A 20,594-nucleotide genomic window follows, 5' to 3' on the forward strand; every position below is an offset into this window, starting at 1 on the left:
ACGACAAAAGCAGGACGAGCTGCCAAAATAAAGTGTCGCGAAGCCGGTTTCCGCTCCAAGGCTTTTATGTCCGCCATCATCAAGCTAATTGCTGTATCTGTGAGCTAATGTTCCCATTCAGACGGCCCTGTAATAGCCCTTCACTGCTGTGGCAGGCCGGAAAAGAGCGATTTGCTAAGACATCATTAGAGACAGAAAGATACTTCATGATCTTTGTCTTCTTCATACCTTCAAGGCCGCTTTGTTTGCTCTTTTATGCTGATGTTTGTGTTTGCTTGCATTTGAAGGGAAGTCTCTTACACTATTTCATACTGGTTCAGTTAATGTGCAAACCAGCAACACTACAATCAATGTGTGTATTGTATTTAAAGGGCTTATGAAATCAGTTTAATATTTTTTATTGTTTATATTTTTATGTATGGATATTGTGATAGGGGGCGCAACAGTGGTGCAGTGGGTAGCAAGAAGGTCGCAGGTTCAAGCCTCAGCTGGGTCAGCTGGCATTTCTGGGTGGAGTTTCTCCTTGTGTTTGCGCTAAATTTTTCTTGGTGTATGTGTGTGAATGAGACTGTATGGGTGTTTTCCAGTGATGGGTTGCAGCTGGAAGAGCATTCGCGGTGTAAAACGTGTTGGATAAGTTGGCAGTTCATTCCACTGTGGCGACACCTGATTAATAAAGGGACTAAGCAGAAAAAACTTAAATAAATGAATATGATAGGCTATAAGGATGAGTGATCACTATACAATTGTTGATAATAATTAATAAAGATAATTATCATGATAAATAAACATTTATCAAATTTAAGGTACAATACTTACAACAATTATTTTTTAATAAAAGTTGTAAAAAGTAAAAATGTTGGCAGCCTTAGATTATTTTAATAGTTTTTTTAGTATCTGAGAAACAGTGATATCATAGCATAAACATATAGAACATATTTAGAATTTAGGATGTTGCTTATTGACATGACATGCAGGTCGACAAATATTTATTCTGACACATAATTTATTCTACATTTTGGTCATCATTTACACAACAACTTTCGGGTGACTCAAACACTCTGAAAATATTTGAAAACAGGTTTCAAGGGTTTTCAAAATAATCCCATTTTAGTCTCCATGTTAACAACAAAAACAATGGGCTCTATTTTAATGATCTAGACACAAAGTCTAAAGCACATGGCGCAAAAGCATTAAGGGCTTGTCCAATCCAATTTTACCATTTTAATGATGGAAAAATATGCTCTGTGCCCTGGTGCATGGTCTAACAGGGTTGTGCTTATTCTCTTAATGAGTTATGGGTTTGTTTTGAGCATAACGTGCATTAAACCAATCAGAGTCTCATCTCTCATTCCCTTTAAGAGTCAGCTGCATCACACCATGGCACATTTGCAATTTACATGGTGGACTTTGTAAGTCTTCACTAGCGAGAAAACAAATAATCCGACCATCTGCAGTGCTAGGATAAAGAACGAGCCTCCTACATTCGGCCTCTTTTTACTTTTCTTTTACTCTTTACTCCTTTACTCTCGTGAATGGAAACGGTGGAAACTCCCTCAACTGAAGACATCCATTAGCATACATATTTAATTTCATTTGTTAGGCACAAAGAATTGTTTCAAAACTATTTCTAAATTCACTTCTAATTTCCAGCAAACTAATGAATGAACAAGAATAATGAAGTGTGGTGAAAAAACTAGTTATATCCAAACACACATCCAATTCTTTGCCCCATATGGTGATGCAGACATCTCCAAAACCCGATGGGTGGACAAATCTAAACTTGTTTTTATTTAAACAAATATTAATGTGCTTATAATTAATAATACTGCTAATAATAATATTATACAAATGCTAATTGTCATGAATAAACTGAAAAAAGCATTAGTAGCATCACTGACGCATAATAATCTATGGAACATATAACTTTTATTATGTTTGTATGCTTTGTATACAGTTTTTAATTTCTGATTTGCAGGTTAGGTGCAATTAAAGAATAAATTGAAATACAAAGTCAATGAAAAAGAGCAGAAGTGAACAAATACATTTTCCCCACCAGCAAATATGAATCTAAACAAAAGAGACCAACACCAAACATAAGCAGACACTTACAGTTAACACTATAACACCCTCACCAATGACTACTGTAAATGGCTAAGGAATATCCACAGGATAAATGTAAACACAGACAAAATTGGAGATCAAACAAGGACATGATGTTTTCAAATTATTGAAAAATGTTTGTGGGTGCAATATATGGATCACAAGTTCCGACAATTTACAGTTTGTGGTCATATATCTGTTAATATGTGATACAAGTATTCAAAGCTTGAGACAGATGGAAATATAACCAGATTGTGCTGCGATTCAATGAAGATCCCAGTGTAGCTGCCATTATTGCTCATTGTTTGTTTTTTTTTGACAGCCCATTGTTTTTACTTCTCACATGACTGAAAACTATCAATAGGTTACTGTAAGGGCTAGGTTAAGGGTTGAATTACTTGTAGACGTTCATAAAACACAATAGGTTGGACTTTATGTCATGTACAGGACATTAAATCAATCAATCAAAAGCCCCAGGACGTTGTACAGCACACTTTAAAGAGCCCCTATTATGGGCTTTTTGAAAATTACCTTCCATGTAGTGTGTAACACAGCTCTAAGTGAAGTGAAATATCCAGCTAAGGCTTAAATCTGAAAGTGGACAGTTTTTAAAACTATTGATTCATCTAAAAAAAATAAAATAAAAAGTCGACTCACAGTGGTTCGAATTAATCATCTTGATAACGAGCCTTTAACCGTTTCGGGCTACAAAAACATAAGCACTGCCCAATTGTTGCACACGCAAACCCGGAAAAATTGAAACCTGTGGCCCTGCCCACTGACACAGCAGCAAAGACAGATCCTGAAGTTATGAGCCATGAAGATGTTGTGCTTACTTGGATATTATTGGAAGTGTGAGGGAAAGGAGTGCTTCAGCAATCTACACGCTTACACTGGGCGATTCATTCGTTTGTTAAAGGAAGGATCAGAAAAGACTACTGATGTATTAGACTTTGAGAGGTCGACAGGACCTTTAGTACACAGCTCATGGATTAGTTTCTTCCTTCATTTTGTAATGGACGGACAATACACCAGGGGTGCGTGCAAAATAAGGCCAGTTTATTAGGCACAAAGTCAAACAAAGGCAGGCTGCTGACCGCGGAGGAGGAGCGCTGGTGAGCGCTACAACCCCCTGGCTGGGAATCTGATCGTTGGGCAAAGCAGAGTCCAAGTAAACCCTGAGAACATCTAACACTTCACGCAAGAGGTTGCAAATAGAAATGATCTACAGCTAAGAAGGGAGATAAGTTAAATAATTAATCAAATCAGACCTAGCCCATGACACATTTCATAAGTTTCTCTAGCTTGCAAATTATGTATTTAATTGTGTTTTGTTACTTGAGATCTCTTGTACGGTATCTGGTTATATCTTTTTTTACTCTCATATTGCGTCTAATGCCATGTTGAAAAAGTGACGCGTGCTCCTTTGTTTACAGATTTAAATGCATTTGTGAGCTCCCCTTAAACTGCCGTTTGTCTTTGTTATGGCCACCATCAGCTGTTTCTACACACATGCAGCGGTCAAGGTTCAGAATAGTTTAGCTTTTGCTGCTGTGTGGATTAATACTGAATGTGTTTCATAGTTAACAATAGAGCAATATGCTTGTGTTTACCTACACTGCTTTCGGGGGTTAGGTGTCTGAATAACACTGTTGAGTAAGTTTTACTATGAAGCGTGTTTCGGGCGTCTGCTGCAATCGGATCCTATACCAATGTTGGCGATCTGGGGGTTTGACAAACCGCGCTGGGTATTTTCGCGCAGAACGCTGTCGACCAATCGCAACAGGCTGTCATCGGTCCAATCAGCGCAGATAACCTTCGTGCTAAGGAGGGGTTTGGGGACAAATGAATCACTGAATGATTCATATGAGAGTCGCTGGCATAATTAGGTAAACAAAATTGTGTAAACAAAAAGTGTTTTTTGACCTTGATTGCATCAGTATGTTGTTAGAGACCCATATAACAAAAATATGACCATTTTTAATGTATAATAGGGGCTCTTTAAGCTTAAGTCCTATTCATTTAGAGCTGGCTCTGACTGAATGGTCGTGCCCAACTGAGTCTGGTTCTCTCAAGGTTTTTTTTCTTCACTCCCATCAGGTGAAGTTTTTTTTCCCTCTCCGCTGTCGCCACTGCCTCGCATGGTTCAGGATTGGTAGAGCTACGCATCGATGAATTGGCTCTTCAGTGTTTGAACTCTCAGTAATGATTAAATCACACTGAACTGAGCTAAACTGAACTGAACTTAAACATTAAAAACTGAACTACACTGTTCCAGTTACTGAACCACACTGTTCCAGTTACTATGACCATTTATGTGAAGCTGCTTTGACACAATCTACATTGTAAAAGCGCTATACAAATAAAGCTGAATTGAATTGAATTGAATTCTGTTTACACCACAAATCCACAACTTTAAGATATTTTCTTCATTCTCATTACTGCCTTTTATTATAATACCACTATCAGTTGCATTGAACTCTGCTTTGGCTTCACAGCTTGGACTCCTCCTGCCAGCACCACGGCTCCAGTTGTTCTCAAGCATATGGTGCACAGCGCAGTTCTGGAGGAAGTAAAACATCTACTCTTGGAAATGCAGCCTCACTAATCAGCGATGCCTAGTTGGGGCACTCAGCGTCTGGTAAAGTGGCAGGTCTGCGAGTGTTTTGTCTGATCAGAGGAGCATGAAATTGGTCCAACTGAAACAAAGTGGAGATTAATTGGGCGTGGCTACACAATATTGTTCCGCCAAGTTTTAATATCCTCATTTAGGGGCTTTTAGCCTTGCCGAGCTTCAGAACGACTTGGATGCGCACACTTTAAAAAGACGAGATTCGGTTAAATGCCAAATGCAGCGCGAGGTATCAAGTATTTATGGCTTTATTCTCTCGCTTCAACCTTCCCTCTGGAGTTCATTACAGTAAGCACTTTATTACTTCCCGGTGACATCAGAAGTGCCCTTCTCCCGTTTAAAGTGCTCTTCTCTCCGTGCATTCTGTCGCTGTTAAGGGCTTTCGGTTGCCGTAGCAACGTACCATGAAGTGAATTTCGTCAATGTTACTTTCATTCAGTCTTTCTTCAAACATGTTAAGCTTTACTAAAGAGGCTTCCTTCTGAACTAACTGATAAAACAAGCAACGCCGCTTCTGTCAGTCAACCGCGGCCACAAAGCGTTTAGATTATACAAGTCAGAAACGCTCTCTGGGAAATGATTATATTCATGTATTCTGTAAAATGAAAATGTGACAAAAGCTGGTGTCCTTGATTGATGCAGTGAGCCACTTGTTTCCTCGAAACAGGGGGGGCGTCTGACATTGCTTTTCTGTCATTAATTTGAAATCAGATTTCTGCTTTCCCACAAGCCTCTTCTTTGCTGTAGGCGGATGGAGGGTTCGTCCTGGCATGAGTGATAAAGATGTATTTCATTTATTTGGTTATTGTGCATTTCGAATGGTTTGGAATTTTGAGGTAGGTGGTCTTAAATTTTATTCAGCCTTGGGTTATGCAGTCCAGGCTTGCTTAAATGAGCACACGATTTTAGTTAAGAAAAGGTTTTAGTTTTTTTTTTTGTAAACGTTTAAAAATTCTTAAATCAACAAGCATTTTCTTTAGTACTCAACATTTGAAGTGGATCAAAAAAGTCTTTTTTTTTAATTGTCCTAAAATCCACAAAAATTAGTTTTGTTCATTAGTTTTATTACAACTGAGGAAAGGTGATGATCCACCTTAAAGGTTGACTACTGTAGACAAGTAAAAAAAAACAATCCAGGCTGGTTGCAAATCCACTAGAGGCCACTGTGTACGCTTTCATTACTGTAATGAGAGATCTTAAATTTCTCTTGTGAGTGTCATTCACACTCTCTGTTCTCGTCTAAATCCACCAGAGGTCTCGGTCAACTGTCTGACTGAAGGCTGGTTTATACTTCTGCGGCGATTGATCGTTGTTACTCACGGCACATGACTACAGTAGCACATAGTTATGCATTTATACTTCTGCATGCTGTTTGTATTGCTCTGCAATGACACTTCTGAAATGCTAGCTGGCAGTAGGTTGTTATGTAAAGCTGCGGTCACACTAGAGTTTGTGCGTACAAAATTCTTTCATACGGCGCTGCGAAAAGGGGCGGGATTAAACAAGATGATTTGACATTAAAAAAGTGAGCGATTGGACTATATTTTAAATTTCTGTACAGAGAGGTCATGTTTTGATTCTCGATTGGTCTCACGCAGTCAAACTATGCGATTTCGTAGGTCAGAGTTCACCAAGCTTGAACTTTCCAATGCAGCGAACTTCGAAACTTGACGCACGACCTTGTGTTACAGTCTGATGCATTGGTGTGAGTATGAATGGAAGTCTGTGGGGAGAAAGTCCAGTGTGACTGCAGCTTTACTCAGTATTGAGTTTCTTCACAGGTGATTTGTTTTTTCTGAACGCTACCCTAATATACAAGTTGCTAAATCGCGCTCGTTCTGAGACAGGAACCGGTGGATGTGCAACAACTTTAATCATAAGGTAAACACACAAAAAAGTTTCCATCAGGCGCTCCTTCACAGGACTCAACCCTCTCTCCATCGGGCTCGGAGCTCTCAGCACCACCCACACTCATCATAGCTACCAAGCCAACCAATAAAAGAGCTTGCACTACACATCGATGCAAAGTGTATTTACATTTTTTGAGAGATGCACGTCAGTGTCAGCGCCAGCAATGGCGAGGGCTATGTGACTGTGTGAAGGCTGTGCCGGATTATACGTATGCACTGACACATAAGTATAAATCAGCCTTGACTGACCGGCCTACAGTATCTAAAAAGATGAATACGTACTTCTGGCTACATAATTTGCAATATTCCAGAATAGACCTATATGGCGCAGTAGGTAGTGCTGTCGCCTCACAGCAAGAAGGTCGCTGGGTCGCTGGTTCGAACCTAGGCTCAGTTGGCGTTTCTGTGTGGAGTTTGCATGTTCTCCCTGCCTTCATGTGGGTTTCCTCCGGGTGCTCCGGTTTCCCCCACAGTCCAAAGACATGCGGTACAGGTGAATTGGGTAGGTTAAATTGTTCGTAGTGTATGAGTGTGTGTGTGAATGTGTATGTTTCCCAGAGATGGGTTGCGGCTGGAAGGGCATCCGCTGCGTAAAAACTTGCTGGAAAAGTTGGCGGTTCATTCCGCTGTGGCAACCCCAGATTAATAAAGGGACTAAGCTGAATGCATGAATATATCAAAATTAAGTGATTTTTTTTTTTTAAACAATCAGAATAATCTGGTAAATGGTGTGAGCAAAATAATCTTGCTTTTGCTTTAAAATATTGTTAAAGTTGCAGATTATTTTGGGACATTACTTCTGAAAATAAAACAGTATTTTTAACTTGCCTATAAAATGCTTTTTGGTTTAACAATCATTAAATATCAGGACTAAAAACAAGACAAAGACCATTCGTAAGTACCTACGGACAAAAACTTCTGCTAAATGATTAAGGCCCAATCCCGATTCTACCTCTTTGTCCTTCAACGCCTCATTTTTGCACGATCACGTGAGGGGTAGGGGTGTCCCAGTTCTCTTTAGCTTGAAGGCGTAGGGCTAAGGAGAAGGGCTAGATAGCTCTCGAAACAGATTTTCCAGAACCACACTAGAAAACATACCAGTGGTATGAAAATTTCCTTGAATTAGGCATCTACAATGGCAACATTGCTCTACAGTACATGCCTCAGAAGTTAGGAGAGACACATATTAGTATTTTTTGTCATTATTACACATTTTTACAACAAACAAGCACGTTTTAATATATTCATAACCATGTCCGTGTTTTACCATCATGCTTTAAAAAAATAAATAAAACGGTACATTTCGCTATTTATAGTCTATAATAATAACCCCTGTATAGTAATTGCACAACACACTTTCACATCTCACACTGGAATCCCTTGTCAGAAAAGCCTAGTGACTTGCGAATGAGCTTTTTACTGTGTGTGCTATAATGTTAATGTAGTTTTGGTGTAAATACATAAATGAATATGGCCACAGTGTAAATGCACAGCACAGGTACAAGCTTACTGTCACATTATATGGTAATGATGACATGATATCATTGCCTTCAGTGAATTCCTGAAGATAAATAGCAGGAAAAATAAAACTGAAATAACTACAGCAGGTCTCATTTGAAGTAAGAGTTCGCGATGACATGATATCGTGTGCAGGTGTTGTAGTGGTATCCCATTTCTTTAGAGGTATTTTTGAAGTCCTTCCCCTTCAAACTTTGTTTCATGGGGAAAGGGTAGGGGTACAAAAATAGAATTGGAATTGGGGATAAATGTAACATGTAAATGTACAAAAACTCACACAAAAATGCAGTATAAAAGCTTTAAGTCTTTAAAAAACATTAGTACTTTAGTTTGTGTCTAATTGCTCAGATAAAACTCAAGTGAGTCTTAGGTGAGCTAAAAATGCACATGAGATGCTATTTTCTAATTTAATGACGTGCAGATTTATCCCCAGATGTGACTTGATTGATGCTAAACATCTTCAATGTTTTTACTCCTTAAAAAAGCAAACGTTTTCAACACTGACAACAAGAAATGTTTCTCCAGCATTAAATTAGCATATTAGTATGGTTTAAAGATTACATGATGACACTGAAGACTGAGAGTAATGATGCTGAAAATGCATTTAAATTAAAAATTCATTTATTCCTTTCCCTTCAGCTTAGTCTCCATTTCAGAGGTCACCCCAGCGGAATGAACCGCCAACTATTACAGCATATGTTGCTGTAGATGCCTTTCCAGGCAAAACCCAGTACGGGGAAACACACAAACACACAGATTCACACATAAACTCATACACTTCAGCCAATTTATTCAATTCAATTGAATTCAGCTTTATTTGTATAGCGCTTTTACAATGTAGATTGTCAAAGCAGCTTCACATAAATGGTCATAGTAACTGGATCAGGGTAGTTCAGTTTTTAGTGTTTAAGTTCAGTTCAGTTTAGCTCAGTTCAGTGTGGTTTGAAAACAATACTGAGAGCCCAAACACTGAAGAGCAAATTCATCGATGCGTAGCTTTACAGATCCTGAAACATGCAAGCCAGTGGCGACAGCAGAGAGGGAAAAAAAACTTCACCAGCAGGAGAGTGAATAAAAAAAACCTTGAGAGAACCAGACTCAGTTCGGCACAACAATTTTAATTTCTCCGCTGGCCAAAAGTCTTGTCGTGAAATTTAGTTCACCCAATTCACTTATAGTGCATATGTTTGGACTGTTGGGGAAAACGGAGTACATGCAAACATGGGATGTACATGCAAACATGGGGAGAACATGCAAACTCCACACAGAAATGCCAAAATGGCCCAGCCCGGACTCAAACCAGTGATTTTTTGCTGTGAAGCGACAGCCCATTGAAATGAAATATGCAAGATTAATACTACTACTACTACTACTACTACTACTACTAATAATAATAATAATAATAATAATAATAATAATAATAATAATAATAATAATAACAATAATAACAATAATAATAATAAATTATTAATAATTGTTAATTTCCATCAATTCAATATTTACAATATAAAATAATCAGAAATCTTTATTAATAAAATGAAAAGCTACTGAACAGTAGCACAATGCAACGGGTCATAATTTTACAGACTGTGGAAGTGTGGAAAATTTCACTGTTGGCTAGAGCTGTTTGCCTTTTAATAAGTCATTTCCATGCTAAACCACCCACATCATGCAATCACAGGTTGCTTTAATGACAACTTAACAACAATAAGTGCACCATCATAATTCAGAGTGCGCTACATTCACACGTGTTTATTCAGTGTCAGGGTTAACCTCCGAAAAGCAGGTGTCCGTTCGTCCACTGACCTGCTGCACTCAAACAGCAGTCGTGACCTACTTAGTGGAAGCTGGCGGCTTTCCAGCTCTTAAATTAGCATGTCAGATAGGATTACGCTCCTCTGACTGATCCACTGGCTAATTAACAGCAATAATGATTCAAGTATTTTAGAAGGAAGGGAGAATACAAAAATGCTTGTTTAGGACAATCCGCCCATATGGAGTTTAGATGCAGCAAATCTCATCTATGCACGAGGCATCTGTTGACACCTTGAAGGGTACATATCAGGGAAAAACAAGACCGTCTTTGCTCTTTTTAAAAGCAAATAAATAGACATGGGAATAATTAGTGGAATTACATAGCGATTACAAAAGTATTTCACATGCAAACATTAGTTTGGCTAATTATAACTGATGCTACGCAGTCTTGAAGAAAAAGTTCACACAAAAATGAATCATCTTCGATTGCTCAACCCTCAACTTGAATGACTTTCTTCTGTGAAACACAGATGAAGATGGATTGAACAATGTTTATGATGCTATTTTGTAAGAGTAAATTTTGTAATCAACCTGTCAAGAAGTAAAGATGACAGATGCGTCTGAAAATATATATGTACCACATTACTATAGTGTTCTCTTTTATAGTATATTCTGGTTATAGTCTTGTAAAGCCATGTATCAAATCAGTGTAATATTATGTCAGGAATATTATGCAGGGAAAAGCACAGCCTCTAGCGGGGTTGAGGTAACACAAAAACAAAAGATGCATTGTTACTTAGGAATAAAACATATGAAGCATTACAAAATAACAACACTAGTAAGTAAACTTTGATGTTGGTTTGACAAAGCATTACATTTAAAATGTTCCTAGCATGAGTGAACAGCTAGCATGTCTTTGATAGTAAGCATATTGCTAACATGAATAAGAATGTTTAAACAATCAAACAGCGTGCTGATAGCTAATGTAAATGTTCAGTTGCTATGTTTTTTGCTTAAACTAGCATGTTGCTAGGATGTTTCAAAACATCAATAATGCAAGAATTAAAAATTCCTAGCATGAAATAAAGTTGCTAACAATAATCAGCATGTTGCTTTCTTGTTTAAGCATAAATTAGCATGTAAACATTTTATCATGAAGATAAAATAAGAATTATTACTGCTTCTCTTTACTTTACTCCTTTACTTTTGTGGATAAGGAAACGGTGCTGTACGCACTCGACTGAAGACATCCACTATTAGTCTACACATTTAATTTTGTTTGTTAAGCACAAAGATTTGTTTTAAAAAATATTACTATATTCAGTTCTGATTTCCGGCAAATGAATAAATGAACAATAATAACGAAGTGTGATCAAAAAACACACATCCTATTCTTATCCCCTATATGGTGATGCATACGTCTCCAAAATCAGACGGGCAGACATAACTAAACTTGTTTTCATTAAACAGATATAAATATGAATATAATAAATAAAACTCATGATAATAATAAATATAATAATAATAATAATACCAATAATAACATTATACGGTCCCACTTTATATTAAGTGTCCTTAACTATGATGTACTTGCATCAAAAAATAAATACAGTACAATGTACTTACTGTGTTTATAATGTATCTGAGAACACTTGTGGTGCTCTTGAGTTGGGATAGGGGTTGGGTTATGAACAGGTTTGGTGGTATGGGTAGGTTTAAGGGTGGGTTAAGGTGGAAGGGATGGTCAAAAGTATATTTAGAAATGTAACTACAGAAGTTAATACATATAGTAAGATGTAATTACATACCGGTATTTAATCAAGCATAAATACACAATAAATACATGTATTTACACAATAAGGACATTGTAACAAACTATTAATTCCTGTGTAAGTACATATTAGTTAAGGCCACTTAATATAAAGTGGGACCCATTATACAAATGCAAAATGTCATGAATAAACTTAAAAAAAAAAAAAAAAACGTGAAAATAACTGTTGTGCTGGTCTGAAAATTCCAACAAACCCCCCCAAACACGTCTTGCCCCTTATTGCGCCGGGTGTATGAAAGTGTTTGAATAATTGAATCTGCACTATGCTCAACTTATGCACAATAAACAGTGTGAACGGCGTGTCTGGCAAAAACAAATTAAATAAATAAATAAATCACATGACAGATTTTTGGAAGCAATTTTAGTCAATTTGAATGCTACGTCTTGATAAACATCAGCCCAGTCAGTTACAGTGAGTGGTGCAACCAGCCTACGATCATTAGTGGAGAAAATTTAAACAGATTTTTTTAATTGCAGTCTCAGTTCATTTAGTGTAACACGCCGTGAGTGGAGGAGATGCTAATCAGGCTACATTGAAAAATTAGGCTGTCATCTCAGGGGGGGGATCTTAGACCATTCCTGAAAAAAAAAGCACATTATGTTTCGAATGTTGGTGATTTTTATCTTGCGGATTTTTTCGCAGGTGACCTGAGAAACACCGAACAAGCCCGTGGAGACTGCGAGCGTATTGAATGCATACATATTAATTAATTCTCCAAAGCTTGACACATGCTGCACCGACTTGGAGTTCCACTAATTAATTGTTTCAGCTGCATTGTCAAGCGTGTTCGTTCGGCAGTTCCCAGAGGAATCAAAGAAAGAAAGCATATAGCCTTTATAACAGCTTTACTGAGCCGACAGCTAGAAATTTGCACAAAATTCTTCTCCTTGTTCTCTTAAACCGATTTATGCAGCAGCAAATGTACGCTTGCAATCATTTCAGAGAGTCCAATTAGGAACAACTATCTCTTAACATCCTTAAAACATGATTTAATTAAACATCTTGAATGGAAATGAAGGAAAAACACATTTGATTTCCCTTCTCTGAATATCACACAATGGACTTCTACACCAGTGTCCTCCTTGTTCGCTGCATTTTTCTGAGGACGCTCAAACTGATAGACAGCATGCGCAAGTAAACAAAGTTGCCGTTGAGGAAGTATCTGAATTAATTAGGTTTGTTTTATACACCAGTGGGTCTTTTCCCATACTGCAATGAGGCTTGAGAGAGACATTTAATTAAAGAAAAGATTAACTGTTTTTATTATTCATACCAGCTCGGTGGCATCTGTGTGAATTGAATTTCATATTCATGTGCCACGAGAGAGGCAAGCTTAATATAGACTAATAAATGATCTTTTTTGCAGGCTTCTGTAAACACAAAGGTGTTGATTATTTCATAAATAACACTGCAATGCAAAGATGTGTCAGCAGAACAACAGTCATTTAAACAGTTACCTATCTGCAATATGGAAAAGATGTGCATTTTGTTATTATTTATTTATCTGCTTGTTGCTTTATGTTCATTTTATATGAATTATAACATAGATATTTGCCATAAAGTTGGTCCATGTGATGCTTTCTCTATGTAAAATCAGAAGACTTTTGTTAACAAATCTAGTTGACTAATCTAATAATTTAATGATATGCCATCTAACATTTACTCTATTATATTAGATTTCAAATTAGTGTAGACTTCGGTATCAATAAGTGCTTTAATGTCCATTTCATGGTATGATTTGAGTGACATTAAATAGTGCTTAAGGTGGCATGGTGGCGCAGTGGTTAGCACTGTCGCCTCACAGCAAGAAGGTCGCTGGTTCAAGTCCCTGCTGGGCCAGTTGGCATTTCTGTGTGGAGTTTACATGCTCTCTCCTTGTTGGCGTAGGCTTCCTCTAGGTGCATTTCCCCCTCAGTCTAAAGACATGCGGTATAGGTGTGTGAATGAGAGTGTATGGGTGTTCCCAAGTACTGGGTTGTGCCTGAAAAGGCATCTGCTGGGCAAAACAGGCTGGAATAGTTGGCGGTTCATTCCACTGTGGCGACCCCTGATAAAGAAGGAACTAAGCCAAAGGAAAATGAATAAATGAATGAATGAATGAACGAACAGCGCTTTATTTAGGGATACACTGAATTTTCTGAAAAAAAAATATCAGTCTAAATTCAAATTTTCTAGCCAATTATCAGTCTAAATTGGCATTTTCTCTGGCCAAGAGAGAAAACCAATAAAAATATGAGCTGAAATATGCTGTAAGAGTCTCCAGTCATAGTCACTGTGTGGAGTGATGTAGCTTAAACACTGGATGTGGAAAGCGCTGCGCTATGATAACCCTTTATTTCATTGCACATGTAAACACTGCTTTGTTGCAACTTCAACCAAAGTGCAATAGCAACAGAGCATGCGTGCCAAGGTTAAAGTTCACAATAGCTTAATACTTCGCTCTGTGGATATTCCATTCATGAACCCATACTACTGTATATGCATATCTAAGCTAATCCGAAAAGCAAAGCTTAAATCCTGCACTGACAGGACATTTCTAATTAGTATACTTGTTCCTGCTGCTTACAATAATGCTACCATGCTGTCGTGGCAACGCTGGTGAAATAACTTCTCTCAGTTTACTGATAATAATGTGGTTATTTAATTGGCTTGTGTTTTTTTTATAATCAGTTTAATCTAAGTTTCATAAAACAATAAATATGACAAAGCATTTTCAGCCAAGTGCATCTAGAATTCCAGGATTGGCTGTCCCAGTCACCAGACATGAACATTATTGAGCATGTGTGGAATAATAAGATGAAAGAGGAGATTGAAGATGAATCCAAAGAATCATGATGAACTCTGGGAGTCCTGCAAGAACGCTTTCTTAGCCATTCCAGATGACTTTATTAATATGTGATTTGAGTCATTGCAGAGATGTATAGATGCAGTCCTCCGAGCTCATGGGAGTCATACACTATATTAATTCTGTTTCACTGCAGCATGACTTTATATTCTATACTGTACATTACTTCTGTTAAGTGAAGTCAGACCTTACAGTCCAAATTAAATAAGGAAAAATGAAGACATGATCATATTTTATTTTGGTCAAATAAGCGTAATCTAGCAACACAATGTACGACAATTTGTAACTTTTTGATTTTGTGGCTAATTCGTATGAATTCGTACGATCTAATTCGTACAAATTAGTACGATCTGCTCATCCCCCAATGACGGTTGGGTTTAGAGGTGGGGTTAGGTGCCACGCCTCCTTTTTAAAATCGTACAATTTCGTGCGACTGAACTTGTACGAATTTGTACGAATAAGCCACTAAACTGGCAAAACGTAAAATACTTACATTTCCTCATGAGATCAGGCTGAATCTAGAGGCCTTTGCCTTTCATATAAGCCATTTCTGATACCAAATGATCAACTAGAAGTCAAGTTATTATTTGTTGCTCCTAAAACTTGGATAGGAGACAAGACTTTTGTTAGGTAGTGTATATTAAATGCTTTATTACTTAAAATAACCTTTGTTACTCAGCGTAACAGATATATGAAGTAAAAACGAAACAATATACTTATTTTGACCTGATCATTTAAATACAATGATCGCAGTAGTGACAAAACATCTTGCTGACAAGTGGGTGAAATTTAGTGGCCTGAAGGACAAAGTGTAAAGATTTGAAATGACAACTAATTCACACTTCTAGTTTACACTTAAGTGATGATTGTTTATAAAGCTTGTTTGGCGTGCTGTCCCGGGAGAAAGCCCTGAGCTCAAAATATTCTCGAGCCCGGGGCTCCCTTCCGTTGCAAAGCGAGAGGGGAGTTTAAGCTCAGGTACAACTTGAGAACTCCCCTGCTGTAGTAGCTAATGAACAGATAGTGATTGCTCTTAAAAGTACTTACTAGAAGTCTATGGTGCCAATTTGGATTAGTCAATTAACTTAAGTTGCATGTTTTTGGACGGTGGGAGGAAACCGGGGAACCCGGAATAATCCACGTGAGCACAGGGAAAATGTGCAAACTACACACAGAAACGTCAGCTGGTTTGGTAATGACCAGAACCAAAGACGATCTCGCTGTGATGCAAAAGTGCTAACCACTGGGCCACCTTGCCACCCATCTAGGAAAGGAGGAGGAGTAGAGGTGGAAGGGGGGATTCTTCAAAACAAAGATGACTGTGGTATGAAACCTAGGGCATTTATAGTGGCTTAGGATTCGTGTGATTGGTGATTGATGAAATGGATAATGCGGGACCAGCCGCAAGCAATCAGAAACACGTGATCCTCTCGAAATTAGTTTATGAATAAATTTTACTTAGTATTTGTGGCAAAACCATGATGCTTATATAAGTTTTTTTTTTATGTAATTAAATTGTTCCGGTTATAAATATGCTTGACAAGATCTCTCTGTATATTCAGTAATCTATTGCTATGACTATTTGTAAGCCAGAGCAATAGTGTAATGTCACTTTTTTGCTTAGAAAATCATCAGTAGCCGCAGGTTTTCAGGTATTGAGTTTCAAACTATCCTTTTAAATTGAATATCAATAAGACGGTTACCACTTTTTGCATATTTTACAGAAAAATCCTCAGTTCCCAGAAATCTCATTTGCATTGCTCTTGGCAGATGCTTTCTAACCATGAATCACGAATTGTGTTTGCGAGTGCCAAATAACTCAAACCGTATGCTACTCACTCAAAATGCCAATAAGACAAAATATCAGATCAACTATAACACGGCATGCATTCAATAAGCCATTTATCCACTCACTTTAGTGCTGTTCTTCGTCATTAGCTGGCATTCACAGGAGAATGTTTGCATTGCACAGAAGACATCCGCAATTCTGTTGCATCTCTTGTCTTTTTTGTTACTTAAAAGAACAGCCCGACATCAAAACCTAAGTAATATCATAATGTTTCATATAATGCAATCACACTGCACTTTTCAGATTCAAAATACATATGCATATGATTGTTGGCAACCGCAGAATGAGTTGATTTTAATTGCTTTCACTTGTGTCAGGCAAAGAAAAACCAGCATTTGAAGGAAAACAGCACAAAATCAGCCATTCTCTTTCATTTTGCACCTACAAGGAGACAGGCAGGAAATAAAAATGAGGGATTAACCGCAAAAAAACCTTTATCATCAGCTTCAAAGAGCTGATAAACACGAAAGTTTCTACTTCTTTTTTCCCCCATTTAGAAAAAGCGCCTCTTTGAAGGTGCCATTTGATGTTTAAATAATTATTTCTAATCATCAAATCCTCCATTAAAGGCAGGGCACTACATTTCTTCATTTTGACTTTTGAGTCGTCGGTCTACATTTAATTTGGATTTAATCTCAATATCAGTTTTTTGCTGGTTTTAATACATTTATCATGCGATTTGCAGACCTGTTTTAAAGCTCAACAGATACCTGAAGTTTTAGTTTTGAAGATAAACTCAAAGTTAAACTCGGCTTTATACTTTTTTGCACTTTGGGGAATTAAATAATTTTTGGAAATGCATAATCTGCTTTCTTCTGTTTCATTTAATGCCTTGTCGTTGGGCACTGAAAATTGCTTTAAAAAGTGTATATAATTACTGAAAAATACACTCACCGGCCACTTTATTAGGTACACCTTACTAGTACTGGGTTTGACCCACTTTTACCTTGTACCACTTGACCCACTTTTGAACTGTCTTAATCCTTTGTGGCATATATTCAACAAGGTACTGGAAATATTCCTCAGAGATTTTGGTCTATATTGACATGATAGCATCACGCAGTTGCTGCAGATTTTTCGGGTGTAAATCCATGATGCGACTCTCCCGTTCCACCACATCCCAAAGGTGCTCTAATGGATTGATTAGGGTGACTGTGGAGGCCATTTGAGTACAATGAACTTTTTGTCATGTTTAAGACACCAATCTGAGATGATTTGCGCTTTATGACATGGTGCATAATCCTGCAGGAAGTAGCCATCAGAAGATGAGTACACTGTGGTAATAAAGGGATGGACATGGTCAGCAACAGTACTGAGGTAGGCTGTGGCATTGACACGATGCTCAATTGGTACTAATGGGCCCAAAGTGTGCCAAGAAAGTATCCCCCACACCATTACACCACCACCAACAGCCTTAACTGTTGATACAAGATAGGATGGATCCATGCTTTCATGTTGTTGATGCCAAATTCTGCCCCTACCATCCAAATGTCGCAGCAAAAATCGAGACTCATCAAACCAGGCAACATTTATCCAATCTTCTATTGTCCAATTTTGGTGAGCCTGTGTGAATTGTATCCTCAGTTTCCTGTTGTTAGCTGACAGGAGTGGCATGCGCTGTGGTCTTCTTCTGCTGTAGCCCATCTGCTCCAAGGTTGGACATGTTGTGTGTTCACAGATGCTCTTCTGCATACCTCGGTTGTAACAAGTGGTTATTTGAGTTACTGTTGCCTTTCTATCAGCTGTAACCAGTCTGGCCATTCTCCTCTGACCTCTGGCATCTGTGCTCACAGATCTGCAGCTCACTGGAAACTTTCTCTTTTAGGGCCATTCTATGTGCCCGTGCGTGAAAATCATCTTGACCATGTCTACATGCCTAAATGCATTGAGTTGCTGCCATGTGTTTTTCTGATTAGAATATTTTTAAATTAATAATATATTAATTTAATATATATATATATTTAATATATTATTAATTATAATTACACAATTTTGAAAGAAATTAAAAAAAAATTAAACATATATTCGCTCCATTTCAGCAAGCTGCTTTAAAGTAATTAACCTTAGTCCAAAATATAAAACACTCTACTCAAATTAACATCCTTAATTCCTTAATTAAATTCTGAAGACTAAATTAAGAATTCTTTTCTTTTTTTTAATGATATTTTCCTCAAGTTAACTCTAAACTCTAAGCCTTGACAAAGTTGTTTTAATGATTTTAAGGTGCTTAATTAGTGGATTGGTTTGTAAATGTTTTACCATACAAAATTTTAATAGTGCAAAAAACCTGAAATTTTATCATCATAATCACACGATTAATTAGGTAATAGTACAAGTAATTCCCCACAAGAGATATTTTCTAAAGAGTACAAATTTTATCCATGTTCAAATTTTATGATGTGATTTTTTTTATTATGGTGACACGGTGGCGCAGTAGGTAGTGCTGTTGCCTTACAGCAAGAAGGTTGCTGGTTTGAGCCTCGACTAGTTCAGTTGGTGTTTCTGTGTGGAGTTTACATGTTCTCCCCGTGCTCATGTGGGTTTATTCTGGGTGCTCCAGTTTCCCCCACAGTCCAAAGACATGCGGTACAGGTTAATTGGGTAAGCTGAATTGTGCGTAATGTATGTGTGTGAATGAGTGTGTATGAATGTTTCCCAGAGATGGGTCACAGCTGGAAGGGCATCCACTGTGTAAAACATATTTTTAATTTGTTGGCGGTTCACTCCGCTGTGGCGACCCCAGATCAATAAAGGGACTAATCCAAAAAGAAAACAAATGAATGATTTTTTAATTTCACCTGATTATATTTTTGTGTTTAATAAATCAGCAAATATAATATCATTTTCCTTCGGCTTAGCCCCTTTGTTTATCAGAGAAAATGAACCACCAACTTATCAAACATATGTTATACGCAGCAGTCAGCAAATGTCTTTCCAGCCGCAACCCAGTACTGGGAAACACCCATATACTCTTGCATACTATCTCATCCCCTAATCCCCAATTCAGCTTATTCAATTCACCTATAGCATATGTCTTTGGACTGTGGGGGAAACCAGAGCACCTGGAGGAAACCCACATGAACCAATGAGCCCATTCTTGACCTGACCCAACCTGCGTGCCAGGATGGGTCAATATTTCCTGCCACTAACTTCAGGCTGGGCTGTGCTCAAGCATCTATGTTTTTTTTTAGTCGTTACTTAATTAGCATAATTGGGTGAAAAACTATGACATAATTATAAATGTTATATTTTAGCAAAGCAAGACATGTGTGGGTCTAAAAAGTTGACCATTCGCAATCCGTGTCAGTCGCAGCAACTCTCTTACAACAGCATCTCCTCTACTGGCACACATCGGTGGTTCTTATTGATGCATTTATTGGATAAAATTGCTACTTCTAACAATCATTCGATGTGCTTTTAGTCATTAGCCATGCACTGTCACTTCAATAGAGAGTAAACAGCGGCAAAAATAGACCCAGTGCTAAAATGATCGCGGCAGCTTGCCATATCAGCTCTACTCACGCACCGCACTGACGCATTGCTTCTGCGTGTGGTATGAAAGCACTAATCTGTTATCAGGAACGCAACAAAAAACATGCGCTCTGCTCACATGCGCATTGTGAACAAGGTGATAGCAAAAAAACAAGGACTTCCATGATGAATACACACATGAAGCAGGCTTGCCGTGGCAGAAAAAAATTATAGACCGCCTTCAATGTCCATTAAGATAAATTCATTAACATAAATCTAAACAAATTTCTAGGGATGCACTAATATGGATTTTTTTGGCCGATATCGATAACCGATAACTCCTCAGATTTGGAGGCCGATATATATAGGCCGATAATTATAAATAATTAAAAATGTTATATTTTTATACAGCATACTTCATAAAAGATTGAACTGCTCTAATGAACTGTATAGTCTGTACTCAAAGCAAAAAAGCTATAATTTCAAAATTGCAAGGTGATTATATAGACCTATATTCAGGATTTGGTGTTTTAGATTCTTTTGAACACATGTAGCTGCTTGTCAATCAGACATTGCTTCTGTGTTCGTTCTTGCAGTCAATTGTGGGAAAAATGGTCGAGGAAAAGTTTATGATAAACCGCTTTGAGTTTCACTTAACTGCAGACGCAAATTCTCCCTC

The 20,594-nt window shown here is 37.7% G+C and overlaps 1 protein-coding gene and 1 long non-coding RNA gene across 2 annotated transcripts in view; one reads left to right on the forward strand and one right to left on the reverse strand.

Moving 5' to 3' along the window:
- Positions 1-20,594, reverse strand: part of LOC100330501 (RALY RNA binding protein like) — a 490,398-nt gene that overhangs the window by 326,795 nt on the left and 143,009 nt on the right. The window lies entirely within an intron of this gene.
- LOC141380750 (uncharacterized) lies at positions 4,805-9,195 on the forward strand. The gene is made up of 3 exons (XR_012399501.1): positions 4,805-6,354; positions 6,478-6,975; positions 7,287-9,195. It is a non-coding gene; the product is annotated as an uncharacterized lncRNA (long non-coding RNA).

The sequence above is a fragment of the Danio rerio genome, chromosome 24 (genome assembly GCF_049306965.1).
Source record: "Danio rerio strain Tuebingen ecotype United States chromosome 24, GRCz12tu, whole genome shotgun sequence".
NCBI classification, from domain to species: domain Eukaryota; kingdom Metazoa; phylum Chordata; class Actinopteri; order Cypriniformes; family Danionidae; genus Danio; species Danio rerio.